The 14,529-nt window shown below is 49.8% G+C and overlaps 1 protein-coding gene across 3 annotated transcripts in view; it reads left to right on the forward strand.

The window, feature by feature from the left end:
• The window catches only part of SH3PXD2A (SH3 and PX domains 2A), a 308,394-nt gene that overhangs the window by 157,848 nt on the left and 136,017 nt on the right, over nt 1-14,529 (forward strand). The gene's annotated exons all lie outside the window — the stretch shown is intronic.

Consider the following 14,529-nt stretch of genomic DNA (forward strand, 5'->3'; position numbering starts at 1 on the left):
CTTAACACCACTGTTGAGTTTACGCTGTTAAATATTACCGTATTTTGCTTTATTTTAATAAATATTTTAGTATACCGGTACTATTTGGTTCAGAATATTTTTTTTCTTGTTTTCCTGCTCTAAAAACTGGGTGCGTCTTATGGTCAGGTGCGTCTTATGGTCCGAAAAATACGGTACATGGATATTAAAGAACTTCTCCAAGGTCCAGGTGGTTCTGGATCAGTCAAGTCTCCTTGGCCCTTCTCTAACCATTAATTCACTTTACTTCCCAATAAACACACATTCCTTGGCTGTAAATGTTTACAGGAAGGGGTGTATATCACAAGAAATATGTATCCCTATTGGCTGCCCACCCCAGGCAACTCTAAAAGAGTCAGCTAGCTCACCTGAGGTCACAATGAATTTAAGTTTCTGAGACGTTTGGAGTAGAAACTGGAATTGCCCCAAGCCCCATCTTGCCAGTCCACATTCCTTCATGGTAAACACATACCTGGGCTTCTGTGCATTTGGGGAGGGTACAGTTGCTAAAAATGGAGCCTCAGTGATGCATTTCAGTGCAGAACAGGTCACAGAGAGGAGCACGTGTGGCTCTGAGTGTGCATTTGTGTTATGAAAGCATGTAGGTGGGTTGTGAGCTTTGTAAAAGTGTAAGAAATAGGCTAGAGAATGATCCTAACATACTGGTTTTGGTTCAGACCACTCCATCTCCAGGTCACCCTCCAGAGCCAGTGCTAGGGGACTCTTGAGCTCATTTGCGCCTGATTTGGCCTCTGTCTTAATTCCTCATTCCATGTGGTCACTGCTGGTGAGCTTCTGCACTACCGTTTGCCCATGAGATGCCCCTGAGCTGCAGATGGGCTACTGGGGTCATTTGGCCCCATTAAAGGCAGAGGTGTTAGCTGGACCTGGATCCAAAGCCTGCCCAAAGTTAAGGTCCACCCATTGTCACTTCCTGCGTTTTAGGACTGGGTCTTCACAGAGGGATGGGAAAAGCACGGTGCTCCTCTTGGTGGCTTTGTTCCACCCCTGCCTACCCCTGGATTTTGTGCTCCCCATCCCAAAGTCTGCGGTGCCAGATGCTGCTGAAGCTAGCAGGAACACATCCGCCCCCTTCATATTTGGGAAGGCTTTTCACTTGATTATCCACACATTCCCAGCCCTGGCTTCAGCGCATCCATCTCTCCCATAGGGCCCTTCGTAAATCTGTGTCTCATCACTGGCTCTCACCTCCACCGAATGTGTGGTCTCTCCAGCCATTTGTAACACGCAGCAACTCGAGCAAAACCCCCGCTCCATCTTCAGCTGCTAACCTGTGCCCTTTGCAAATCCATCCCTCTCTCCTGAAAAGGACCAGTGAGTGGGAGAGTGAGAGGTTGCTTATAGGCTTTGTCCTCCGCTGCAATGGTCAGCCCGCTGCCCGGAACTGGGGATAAACACAAACAGCCTTTCTCTGCATTTCCATAAGCAAAGCAGCGCAGAGCTATCGGGCTGGCTGGGTAGCAGCAGCTGCAGCTTCGCGCACTGGGCTTCATGTAAGTAGATCTGTCGTCTTGCTCGAGTCTCTCTTTTGTGTAACTTCCTGGGGCAGCTTGTCTTAAACTTAAAAAACATTTTCGGAGCTGGGGGCCACCTCGCACTCGATGCCAGATAGACTCCAAATAAATAACGAGTTGTTCCGTCTCCTTTGTGTAAAAGCAGTAGGGGACAACCTTTCTCGGTTCGTGTGTCACAAATTAGCCCTGTACCCTGAGTGCCCCTCTGCTCCCCTCCAGTCTGCTGCTTTGCTTTCCCTGCCCTGGGCTCCCTGCCTGATCTGCTGTTCTTTCTGCTCCCTGCCCTGTGCTCCTTGCCCACACTGCTGCTCTGCTTTCTGCTCCCTGGCTTATTTGCCACTGTGCTGCCTGACCCCTCCTGGGCGAGGCAGATTTCTTTAAAGCGCTTCCTCCTGCCATCTCTTTTTATTCCTCTCCTCCCCTTTTGAAGCTGGAGAGAAGGTGGGGGTCTGGGGGGGCCTTTAAGAGCAAGGGGTTGGGTACCCTTTTCAGTCCTGCTAGTGATTTGCGTGTGTGACCCTAAGTCACTCAGCCCATCTGTCTGCCCTTTTTGGCAAGGGGATAATAAATACTCCTCGCCCAGGGATGCCCCGGGCTGCCTTCATTCCTGCTTATGAAGCACTTTTCTTGGCTGATAGGTGTTGCCTCCATGTCGAAAATTTTTATGAATCATGACTGGTATTAAATATAGCATAGAAGGGATGTGGATCATAACGTGCCTGAGTAACATGTAGAATGGGACTGTTTTGCAGTCTTCTACTTTGGGCCTGAGAGCAGCTGTTGTATTACCTTGGTTAATAGATGTTCTGCTGCTTCAATATTGTTTTACTTTAAACGAACCTTCAGGTTTTTAAAACTTTCAGAGCTGGAATTAGACATACTGCCAGCCGCTCCTGTCCCATCTCCACATCACAGTAACAGTGCCATTGCACACAACTTCAGACACCCCTTGAATTCAGCAGAGTCCCAGCTCCCTTTCTCTATTAGGGCTAATCTCTCCTTTACTGAAGATGCAGGGGTTGTGCCTCCCCTTGCCTTTCTTTCTGCATCGGTTGTACTCTGTGTTCTGGGATGCAGGTTTGTACCCCTGGATGCTAAATAAACTCTTGCTTGCCAAGACCTGCCCTGTCTGTGTCATTTGTACCGGCAGGTTGAGGAGTTAGGGAAAACTAACATATACCCTGTGCGTGGGTTGGGTTTGGGTTGTTTTTTTGTTTTGTGCGTGTGTGTGGTTGTGTCTTTTTGGATGCACAGGAAACTCCAGCCTCCAATCCTGGTGGGTCATGTTGGCCGGCATCCAAGTGCCATAAATCCAGTCACTGTGCTTTTTCAAATGTTTATTGTGCCATTTAAGCTTTTATGGGCTCTCACTGTGTGCCTACATATGGTCCACATAAATGTAACTCAGCATTACTGCACTTAGGCAAGATGCAGAAGAGCCTCCAAGGGAACTGGGAGAAATTGGGCACCAGTATGGGATGAGTTTCTTGGCTCTGTTTCACAGTCCTTGGAGGCTCTATGTTGCTGCTGGTTGTCAATGTTTTCTAAGCACCCCTGGATATAAGGTTTTATCTGGGTGCGCTTGAGATCCAGTGACTGGGAATTTTCTCAGATGCAGTCGGACTTCATGGCAGCAAACCCCTGTTTGAAATGCCTAGGTGAAGGGGTGCATGCTGCCCCATCAATGTCCCTTTTCCATCCCTCCTGAAGCTTGTAAACCTGTCCTCTTCCAAAACTGCAGACTTCCTAAGATATTTGCTGCCTTCACATGGTTCATCCTGCATGGGTATTATACCCCTCTCCTCACTGCATCTGTCCTGTGTACTATTTGAATAGTAAGCTCTTTGGGGCAGGGACTGTCTGTGACTGTTTGCACAACGGGACCCTATTCTTGGTTGACCCTATGACTTGAAGAAGCATGGCTAATCCCCCCGCTGTACCCATTGGGAGCCATGGCAAAGTAATGGAGGCACCATGACACAATAGAAGAGAACCTGGGAGAGAAGTGAAGAGGTGGAGGGTGGGAGTTCATCATCAAAGCAGAGCCAGTGATGGCCATGAGATCAAAATCAGGGCAGCAGGCAGTACAAGGTGTGTGTTTCAACTGGGAATCAACTGATTATCTATGTAGGCCTAGCTTCTGATAGGTTTGCTTTATTGGATCAAAGGTTGGGGTGGTGAGGAGGTAACTACCAAGGACAGAGATGGGCTGCAGTGGTGAAGGCATCAGTATCTAGCACACAACGGGATGGGGTGGTCAGCATCGTGTTCAGCTACCGTCAGCTCTCAAGGGCAAATGGCCAAGTACCAGTGTGCAGCTGGCTTGACTGAAAGGCGGTGAAGGAGCAGGGACTTTGCTGTGAGTTTGGGGCTCAAACTCATGGTGCTTGATGAATAGCAAGAGGCCTGAACCACTCTGACCCCAGGTTTCTGGGGGTTTGTCCTTGAGGCATCCTTGTCCTTCTGCTTCAAGTGACGGGGGAGCCCTGCTGGCAAAGTTGCTCAGAAAACAGAAGTCCTTGTTGTCATTTTTGTTCCCCAGTAACTAAAAAGGAGCAAACAGCTTCTTATTGATTTTGACTTTTCCCAGAAAAAAGGAACTTGGTTTTAGAGCATATACTTTCCCTTTTCACCCTTTCCCCCAAATTTTGTGAGTGGGATGAGGGGCCTGGTCTCACTTGCAGAGCTGGCTAGGAGTCTCCTTTCCCAGTTTTCCCAGTTTACTCTTTGTGCTTTCCTGGAGGAGGCTGGTAGGTCTGTTACACTGGTGCTAACTTCTATCCCTAGCCTTGCAGGGTACCGCACAAGACTAGCACAAACCCAGAGTGGTACATGCTTAACAGGGTCCACTGCTCTGGAAGTGCCAAGGTCTCAGATCTTGGGACTGGGGACATCTGATAGACCTGAGGGAATCTTTCCAGCCAGTGGCTGCTGGATTCGTGGTTTTTCAAAGGTTTCAGCATGCCTCTGCAACATAAATGTATTTTGCTCGAGCAAGGAATCCTCTCATTTTAGACTCCCCTGCATGACCCAGGCCTGCTCACATGGGGCGTGCTGGTCTGAGCAATTAGAAGCAAAAGTATAAACGATCGGGAGAATTGTTCACGTTCTCGCGGTATAGAGCGTGCATGCTGTAGAGCGATGCGGTTCTCTGCAGGCTGCAGTTAAGGTACGTAGGACAAGTCCCTCGTTCACGGTGAGTGAAATCCACCCTGTGCAGAGCCGCACACCCTGCAATCCTGCTCATACGCTGTGGGAGAGTGTCATCAGTACTGAAGTGGTGCCTACCCCTCCTGCTGCTTCTCTGCACAGGGCTGGATTTCTCCCATGATTTGCATCAGCAAAGCTTGAATCTCAGGGAAGCTGTTTTGCCTCTTCCATCTTGCTGCAAGGGACCGGATATCATGTGCTACAAGACTAGCCACCTCTGAGGAGTGTTACAGGCTCTCCTATTACATAAGCCTGCGGTAATCCCAACTCTTCTCTATGGCTGTGAAGCTTGGGTGACCTACAGGGACCACCTGAAAAGCCTGGAACGCCTTCAAGTGCGCTACCTCTGGAAGATCCTGAGCATAAAGTGGGAGAATCGTCACAGAAATGCCAGTGTCCTCACCGACACTAACACCACCAGCGTGGAAGTGTCGATTATTCAGCATCATCTGCGGTGGACAGGGCATTGTGTGCGCATGCCTGATGCACGGTTACCGAAACAACTGCTCTGCTCCCAGCACAGCCAAGGACAAAGGACATGCAGATGCCAGAGAAAACACATCAAGGACACCCTCAAGGCGAACATTAAGAGGGAAGGCATTGACATCACAAATTATGAACAACTAGCCTGGGACAGGGCTACATGGTGATCCCTTGTGAGAGTAGCTACCCCTCACTTGGAGGAAACCCATCTCACCCTAGAGGCAGAAATACAACAGAAATGGAAGGAAGGGAAACAAGACTGAGAAACCCACGGTTAGGCCCTCTCTTTAACCACCACCTGTTGTGTCTGCCGGAGAGTCTCCGGCTCTAGGATCGGCCTTCTTAGCTGTCAATGGACTGATCTACAGCCCTTCACTCGGTGCGTGGGAGTGGTCATCCTCGACCGTGAGGATCGCCAACAGGCTCTGAGACAATCCCATTTCTCCACTGGTGTGTCAGCAGCATGCCTGGGGGCGTGGGTGCTAAGGTGCGCTGTTGCCAGTTCAAGGCCATTGGAGAAGCGGTTGCAGCACGGCCCTGTCAGATTCCAATGACTTCTGCTTAATACCTGGTCACACAAGGACATGAAAAGGGAAAGGAAAGCAGAGTTGCCCTAGAGGTACGTTGGTCCTTCCATCTCTGGGATGGTTGGTGGAGCTGCCCTATTCAGCTCAGCTATGCATTGCTCAGTGCACCCTGTTTTCCATCAACACCCTCTTGTTGCTCTTGCTTTGACCTGCAAGAAGAGTCAGAACCTGCCTGCACAAAGCAGGAACATGGCAAAGTGCTGACTTTGCAGCCAAGAGGGCTCCTCCCTCCCCTGGCTCAGCTGTGTTGCTAATCACAGCCGAGATGCTGCCCCCCTCGGCCCTCTCTGCCGGTCTGATTTTCGTCTGTCCATAAGAGATGGGCAGAGGCGCTCTTCTGCATCCTCATATGGAGGATTCATGACCTTGCACTGAGGCAACATGGAAAGAGGGACTGGCTGGCACTGTAGGACCACACCTGCTCATGGCCTCAGGGTGCTGTAGGTGTCTGAGTGTGAGGAGGAGGTGGCTGTGGACAGGAGGGAGTGTGACAGGTGTGGGGCTGGCAGAGGAGGTGCATTCATATAATCATAGAAATGAGGGTTGGAACGGATTTCAGGAGGTCACATCTACTCCAACCCCCTGCTCGAAGCAGGACCAGCCCCAACTACATTATCCCAGCCAAGACTGTCTAGCCGGGTCTTAAACACCTCCAAGGATATAGAGTCCAACACCTCTCTGGGTGACCTGTTCCAGTGCTTCACCACCCTCCTAAAGAAAACATTTTTCCTAATGTCCCTTGCTGCAACTTGAGACCATTGCTGCTTGTGGATTTCCCATTTATATATGGGTGGCACATCTGACATATGAAATGTTCAGTAGCCCCATCAGCAGGCAGGGAAACCCCCCAGTCACCGCCCTCCATTCTGGCCTTACGGGCATACAAGCACAAGACCCAGAGAGATTTGTACCATCATTTTAAGCGGTTTATGAGGTGACCCCGTAAGTCAGGTAAACTTTCCCCAGGTCTGGAAAATCGGTCATTTGGAAACTTGATTATCTGTTGGTAATTCCAGCTAGATGAAAGCTGGCTGGACAGGGGGGCTAGGCTGGAAGAGTGTGTAGCTGGGAAGCCAGGGTTGTAATTCCCACTGTACTGCTGGGGAAACACGGGCCCAAGGGGCTTTGCTCCCACAGTCTACAGCTCCCCTGGATTTCAGATGCAGCGGTGAGTGCTCAGCATCCTGGAAAACCAGAGGTGGTTTTCAAAAAGGGGTGCATGCGAGGCACTCAACATTAGAGGATGCTTCTGAAAACCACTGCTTTCCATAACCAGCTCAGCTGTCAAACTTAAGGTATTGGGTCAAATTCACCCCCAGTCCTTGGGCTTTACCAGGGGTCTTTGATCTTTAGCCACCTCGGTAAAGAGCTTTGAGTTTTGTGGAGAACGGATGCCCTTGCCTGCCTCGCAAGAAGCTGCCTTCAGCGCACATCTGTCCTTGCGTGGCGTGAATGGTGCTAGGCATGCAGACTCCTTTTCATCCCAAACACTGGCCGGGCTGAGGGGGACAGGTGCTGTCTGCTTTTATAAACCACCCAATTTCCTTTCCCTGCACCCCTGAATGAAAGGGCATGCACCAGGATGAAATCTGCAGCAGCTGCTGACACACTGCTCCCTCTCACCCAGCAATTGCTTGCTGTTGAAAGGCAGTGGGTTGTTGTGCTCCAGGCAATAATGAAGAGGAAAGCAAGGCCTAAATGCATGACACTGAGCGTTTCCCTGGTGCCGGAAGGCCCAACTCATGGGCTGTAGCCAATTGCTCCTGCCTCTCACTCTTGCCAAGGCCCTTCCTTTTGCATTTTGAATAAGGGTTCCTCCTCGTCCCCCGGATGTCCATCAGCCATTAGGATGATGATGGAGAGCCTGCTGCCTATTTTCTTTGTCATGTAGACCCCACGGCAACAAGCTTTCATTTCCCCCCTTGTACCGGCAAGGAGGGAGAAAGCAGAAAGGTGGAGAAATGAGAAGACGAGCCAATTTCCTCTGAAGCCAAATGCAAAGCTGATTCCGATCAAAGGAAAAGAGATGGAGCACTTAACGGAGCCAGCTAAGAGGGCTCCATCCTCATGGTTTTCAAGAGGCCTCTGCCTTGCTTGCATTCATCAGTGGAACCCTACTGACCCCCAGCACGCGGCGTGCAGCCTGACTTCACCTCTTGCCAGCTTTGCCTGCCGATACCGAGCTGCATCCCAGAAAGCCGAGGCCTCATGGGTTGGCAGCGCTAAGGAAAATGCCTTCAGAGCCACATGAAATAGAGGGAGAGAGAGGCAAGTTAGTACTAGACGGCGTAGGAGTATTGGTGCTTGCTGAGAGGCTCCAACTGTTTCGAGCCTTGTGTTGGCAGAGGCAGGAATGCGGAGGACCTTGCCCCACTTTGTTCTTCTTGTCAAGAGCAGTTCGGCCCCGGGGTCTGGGCTCCAGCCACCGCACCAGGGAGAGGGGGTCCAGCAGGCCCAGTGCAGCTGCAAGTTCATGTGTAACTCATGACACTGTGGAAAGGGCAAGGTGCAGGGTGCCCTGGGAGAAAGCAGAACCGAAAATACCTGACTTCATAATTGGTAACTATTTGTTCTCTTTAGTGGACCAGCCACTAGAGAAGATGCATGAATGTTACATGTGGTTGAGAAGATGCAGCCTATTTTCCCGGTGATACTCAGGCTTTTTTGACGTGTCTTTTTCCACTGTCTTTCCAGTGGCCTACTTAGATCACTGAGAAGCATGTATGTTGGCCTTAGTCTTTTATCCCTGTCTGTCTCCTGCAGTGTTTTTTCTGTAGGTTATAGCCCACCTGAGTTGCAGTGCCACTTCTTCCTTTGCTGAAGGTGGCCCTTCAGGAAGGGTGGCTGAAGGATGGGATTTCCAAGGTGTCAGTCAGGTTTCAGGTGCACAACTCCCTCCCTGAGCAGAAAGCCAGGAGAGCCTCAGCTCGCCTCTGCTTGGCAGCTGGACTCGAGCCACGGCCAGACTTTTTGATGGTGGTTTGCACAGGACTGAAAGCCTTCTACTGACTTCAGTGGAAGTTCCCTGGTACAGCCCACCTAGGGGGCATTCAAAATGTAGGAGGCAGATTTGAAACCAGGGACTTGTGGAAGACTTTCCAGGAAACCTATCACCAATTCGTCAGCCATCGGATGTAGGGACCATCTTTTCCTTCTGTGTATGAACACCACCGAGTGCCCAAGTGTCTTGCTTCATGACCAGGGCTGCTACAATGCAAATGATTAATCATTGTCATTGCACATGTCTGACATTCTGGGTTGTGTTGTTTTTCTAACGAGCAAGATACCAAAAAGAATTGCCAAGTAATCAGCAACGTGGTCCGTTTAAAGAAATGCCGCCTTTTGTGTCATCTTCAAATGTCCTATTTTGCTTTCGTTGCAAGGTGTCTTCTATGCAGATATATTCCCGTTTAGTCACATGAGCATTGGCAGCCTGTTTGACTGCACCTTGGGCTGCAGGGTGCGTAGGCTCTTTTTGCTCCGTTGAAAGCTGCTCCTGTCACCTGATTTGGCATCTCTTGTTGGCGAGCACCACCCTGTGGAAAGCGCCACACATTACATTCATTTCCAGTCTCCTTAAGAAGGACAAAAAGCACGAGGTGAACTGAAAGAACGCCCCTTGAACAGGATCACGTCAAGTATATTCAACTCTTCTTTTTCCCTTAGTTCCCAGGTAGCAGAGGGAGTGAATGCTCCTAAACATGGGTAACTACGCTGTGATGTATGGTCTGAACAGAAGTTAAATAGCTTTGCCACCTGGCCTCTTATTAAGTGCTGCAATCCTATCTTTTTCTACTTGTCCTAGAAGAGCTATTTTTCTTTGCTGAATATCACAGCCCCAACACTTGATCACAGGAAGGGAGAAGAACAGGCATATTTTCTGTTTCATTCTTGAATGTGCAGAATTTGTGTACCTGGGGACTGGATCGGAAATCAGCAAGTGGGTGGATGGACTATTATCTGATCGACTCTATCCTACTCAGCACCAGACTAAAAAAGGCCCCTCCCCATTTTTCACAGGTATCCTGATGACAAATTTGTCTTTATTCTGACTCCACCAATTTAGAGCTTTGAAAGCAGAGGTCGGTTATCTTAACTTGATTGTTCATTGCTCTATTCCCCAATCCCCACACCTTTCCCCACGTAGCATTCAGCAGACTTTCAGGATGCAAGGAGGCATCAGCTTTCTTGCACGTTGGCTGTGAGAGGACGCGTCTGACAGCAGATTTTGGGTTGTAGTTCCTCATCTGATTATCACCGTGATCCTGGAAATACTGTCTCCCACACTGCCAACTAATTCTGACCTGCCTGCCCAGCCCAGACAGGATGACACACCACCCCCAGAGCCTGTTCAGGCCTTTTCTTCGGGACATCATGTATCAGTTGCACGGAGTCTGCTCAGCAGTCTTCAGGAAGCGCAGCGAAGCAGGTCAGCCTCAAGCCAGCATGAATTAGAGCAGCCTGGAGGCTGCTCTCACTTGTGACCGCTGAGATCACAGGTGGCCTGAGGAAGGCCAGAAATCTTCAATCCAGTTAATTAAATGCAGCCTGGATGGGAGAGGACCGACAACACCCTGGTGGCAGAGGGAATTCATTATTCAACTCTCAGTGGGATGTGCCTGGTCTGAATTCAGCCAAGTGGAGTTTTCTGTCCCACCTGCAAAACCAGCTGATTTTCCTGCTTGCTTTTTGAAGAGCGCTGAAATCCCACTGCCATTTCAATCCTAAGCCTCTGCTTACGGTGCTGCTCTCTCAGGGCTTGCCTTTCCCTTCGGCGTGTTTGATGTATCCTCGCACGCTCGAAAATTCAGGAAGTCAGCAACGGCAGCTGCCTGCAGGCAGTGAACACATCGCTAGGGGTAACTGCTTTGATTTTGCCTGGGATTTTTGTGGTGAAACTTGTGCGTGAATTTTTAATCCTCTAGTGTGGGTGCTGGACAGCAGATCTGAGATCAGAGGTAAGGCCAATGCTTAATACCTTGGCATCAACAGACCAAAAACCCTGTCCTTGGTTACACGGCAGAACTGCCCATGTCTTTTAATCTGTCTCGCAGTGCCCAGTCCGTGTGTCCTGACCACTTCTCTGCCTCCTTCCCCTGGAGCTCTCTGCAGCCATCTGACCTAGTTCATGTGAAGCCAGCAAGGAGAACTGGAACTGAATGCAATTCTCTCTTTTTTTTTTAATGATTTGTGTTGGAGCAGGTTGGTTTTAGCATTAGCAGTTCTCATTGCATGTCGCAGTGGCCGGGTCCTTTTCAGACACAGGGCAAGGTTGCAAAAGGCTTGTGCTGCTTAGAGCTCAGTGGAGGGCTGAGGGAGTAAACCGGCTTTCCTGGACTGTTGGTGAGAGAGCTGATTACACGAGTTTCTGGGGGATTGAAAGAGGCCAGACTGGAGAAGCAGAAAGGTCTGGTGGAATAAGCTGGAAGCAGGGTGGTAGGGAGCTCCCAGCAATACTCTTGCCTCTGCCATAGATTTGCCTGGGATGAATTATTTAATCTCTGTCGCAGTTTCTTCCTCTATAAATGTGACAGTGCTCTAGATCTTGCTCCAACCCTCAGCATTCAAAATCATGAGATTGGTTTAAAGTCCCAAGATTCTTAAAATATAATACATTTCCCTAACCTTTGAGCCTTTAGGAATTGGTGTTTTTGGGTTTTTCCCAGAAAGACTGGAAATGTCCTTTTTTCTAAATGAAAACCCAGACTCGCATGGCTTCAGGAGCTGGGGCATTAAGGCAAACACCAAATGCCATGAGATTCGTTGGGCTGACTTAAGGAGCCTTTGCAAGGTGCTCTGAAAATACAGGGAGCCAAATAGCATAACTTGCAGACCAAGATAAAGCGGAGGTGGCTGCTACATTCCCCCCTCACCGAGCGGGTTGCGGCCATGTGGGAATTGTCTTGTCATTGCACAGAGGCTTGATCTGCAGGGAAACCTCGTTCCAACACATTGCACTCAGGTACTGTCGCCCTTTCAGCCACATATTTCACAAGGGAGCAAGCATTTGTATCCATTGTACGATGGGGAAAGAGACTCACAGAGCTCAGCGACATCCTTCGGCATCCATGCCCTACCACCTTCTCTCTCTGTTTGGCACCTAGTGGAGCAGCCCACTTGGTCAGGGAGTAATACGATACTTCTGCAAGCTTCACATCCATCCATGCAGATTATCTGAAGCAGGCTGCTGAGAACTGAGCTCCTGGTGCCAGTGGTGCAGCACCTGGGGACAGAAGGAATCCGTCTTTGGTGTCACATACTCAGTGAGGCATTCCCCTCCAATTCTTCTGCTGGACCAAGGGATAAATGTTTTTTGAACACATGGGTTTCAGAAGCAGACCTTTGTGTAGGTAGGCAGCTACAGGCTGCATGGTTTCCTGAGCCCTATAGGATAAATTTGAGAGGGGGTGGCGGCAAATGCAGTTTGTGGCACTCAGGGGAAATACAGTATACTTGTGTGTGAATCGGTTGCACAGCTGAGAACAGGACAAAGAATTGACTTCCTGCTGCTCCAGCCAGCAGCACCCCAGGGGCCCACATGAACCACAGCTGTCGCGTGTCCTGGCTGGGTTAGCCCTGGTCGTGCCCTTTCCACCCACTCCAGTCCCAGAGCTATACTGGGCTTCCCTTTTACAGTGGCCCTCAAGCCCTTGGTCTCCAGTGCAGCTGGGATGAGCCCAGTCTCACCAGGCCATTTCCAGGTCTGGGGCATGTAAGTGGCAGCAAGTGGCCAGGGCATGCTCAGGGGCCTGCCAGCCAGGCACACTGTGACTGCAGGGCAGACATATGCCCTACCAGTAACAGAATAGGGATGGGGATTAGTGAGGTCTCCAGGGATCATACTTTTGCTCCACATTTGTACTGTGCTCAGCACCTCCGTGTCCTGCCCCAACAGCAGTGCACATGGTAACGAATAGTAAGAGCTATAGATCGTGGTAGTAAAGAGGGACGCACAGCTGCTGGGCCTGTTTGGAGCAGCTGTTACAAGGCTTTGACATACTGCCGGCAGAGGGCAAGCACATCCAGGCACTCCGCTTGAGAGCGGTGCATGAAGCTCAGGGCCCCGAAGCTCAGACCTCCTTTCTTTCCACCTTCCTCTCAACAGATGGCGAAGTGGGAACGGACCGAGGCGATAGCAGATTGTTTACTGTGGAAACCTGCCGCTTCTAGTAGATTTACACGCCGCTCACTGGAGCTCCTGATTGCTCTGTGTTTTTGCTTTGAACCAGTTACTCATCCTGATACGTGGTTGGTGCATGTCTGACCGGGGCTGGAAGAGATTTTAGCGGGGACGCGACATGGGCCAAAGCACGAGAGAGAGAAACCAGCTGTCAGGAGACATTTCTTCCTGTGTCTTGAGGAGTACCAGCAGGCTGTCAGCCTGGCAGTGGCTGGCTTTGCGTTCTCACTGGCCTGGAGGATGGAAGTTAACTGCAGCATGGTTAACTAGTTGTATTGAAAATGCAGGCACATTCGTCTGGTTTTTAGGCTTAGTGAAATGACCGTGGCACCACTTCCTCTGTGGACAGCACGAGACCACATCCTCAGGTCCAAAGTTTCAGTGAATTTGAATGCAAAACCAGCTCAGCATCTGAACTTCTTACGTGGTAGTGAGAGGTAGGTAACTGCTAGTCTGAAATCAGGCCCTGCTTTCTGCCGTATCATATCACAGCATGTGCCCAAACCCCAGGGACGAATGCTTCAGCTCTTTGGCTATGTGGAAGCTAAGCATCATAGGTGTGAATTTGCACTACCCAAATGGCTCTCTGCAGTGTATCAGATCCCCTACAGTCATATCTCTGTAAAGGATCACAGCCTCCCCTCAGCTCCAAACACACCTGAAGTCTGCTGCGTCCATTAGAAATCCAGATCTGGATTTGTATTTTATAGCTTGTTCCTATCTCTGCTTCTTGACTGTCTTAAAATAATCTGATTAGGGATTCTGTGCCTTTTAAATAATCTATTTTAATATCCACTGTCTGGGGCCATGGGTTTTTTTAAAGTTACTCCTTGCAGAACATAGGAGCTATTTATAGCACCATTGCAGCTGAGCGCGGAGACCTGGGGGCAGGACATGGGTCTCATCTGTAATATAGATGGGGTGTAACTGTGTTCCAGAAGGGAGCTGAAACCTGTGGGTTTATCGTATATATTCATAAAGGTCCCCCCGCCCCTGTCCCAACTCCTATGCACGGCCAGAGCCGAGCCAGCGGCTTCTCATCACAGGCAAGCGTGTCACACGTATCAGTCCTGAATTGCTTCCCCACAGGTGTGAAATGGGTATGAAATGGGAAATCTCCTCTCTGCTGCAGAGGCAGATGCCCTAGTGCACGTTGCACCCATTTTAGGTTGGAACCTGTTCCACTTACTAGACGTGGAAGTGGACTTCTTGCAATTCTAGTCCACCTTGCTCAAGTCCCTGGAAATCAGTTTGGGCACCGACTTTTGTAACGTGCTGTCTTCTTAGCCAAAAGATTGAGTCACAAAAATGTACCAGAGGGTAAAGGAGGATCCACTCACTCTTGTATCAGCAGTTTCTCAGGGATTTGAGGGAGGTGGATAGGATTGTGCTTAGCCATATAATTCCACTTGGGTGTCTGTTGGGTAGAATAGGATTTGGCTCTGTGTGTTCACATGATCTCTCTGTCTCTCTCTTTGTCTCTCTGTCTTTCTCTCTCAAATGGGGACCGAATTTT

The sequence above is a fragment of the Crocodylus porosus genome, unplaced genomic scaffold, assembly GCF_001723895.1.
Source record: "Crocodylus porosus isolate Cpor-Errol unplaced genomic scaffold, CroPor_comp1, whole genome shotgun sequence".
Lineage (NCBI taxonomy): Eukaryota > Metazoa > Chordata > Crocodylia > Crocodylidae > Crocodylus > Crocodylus porosus.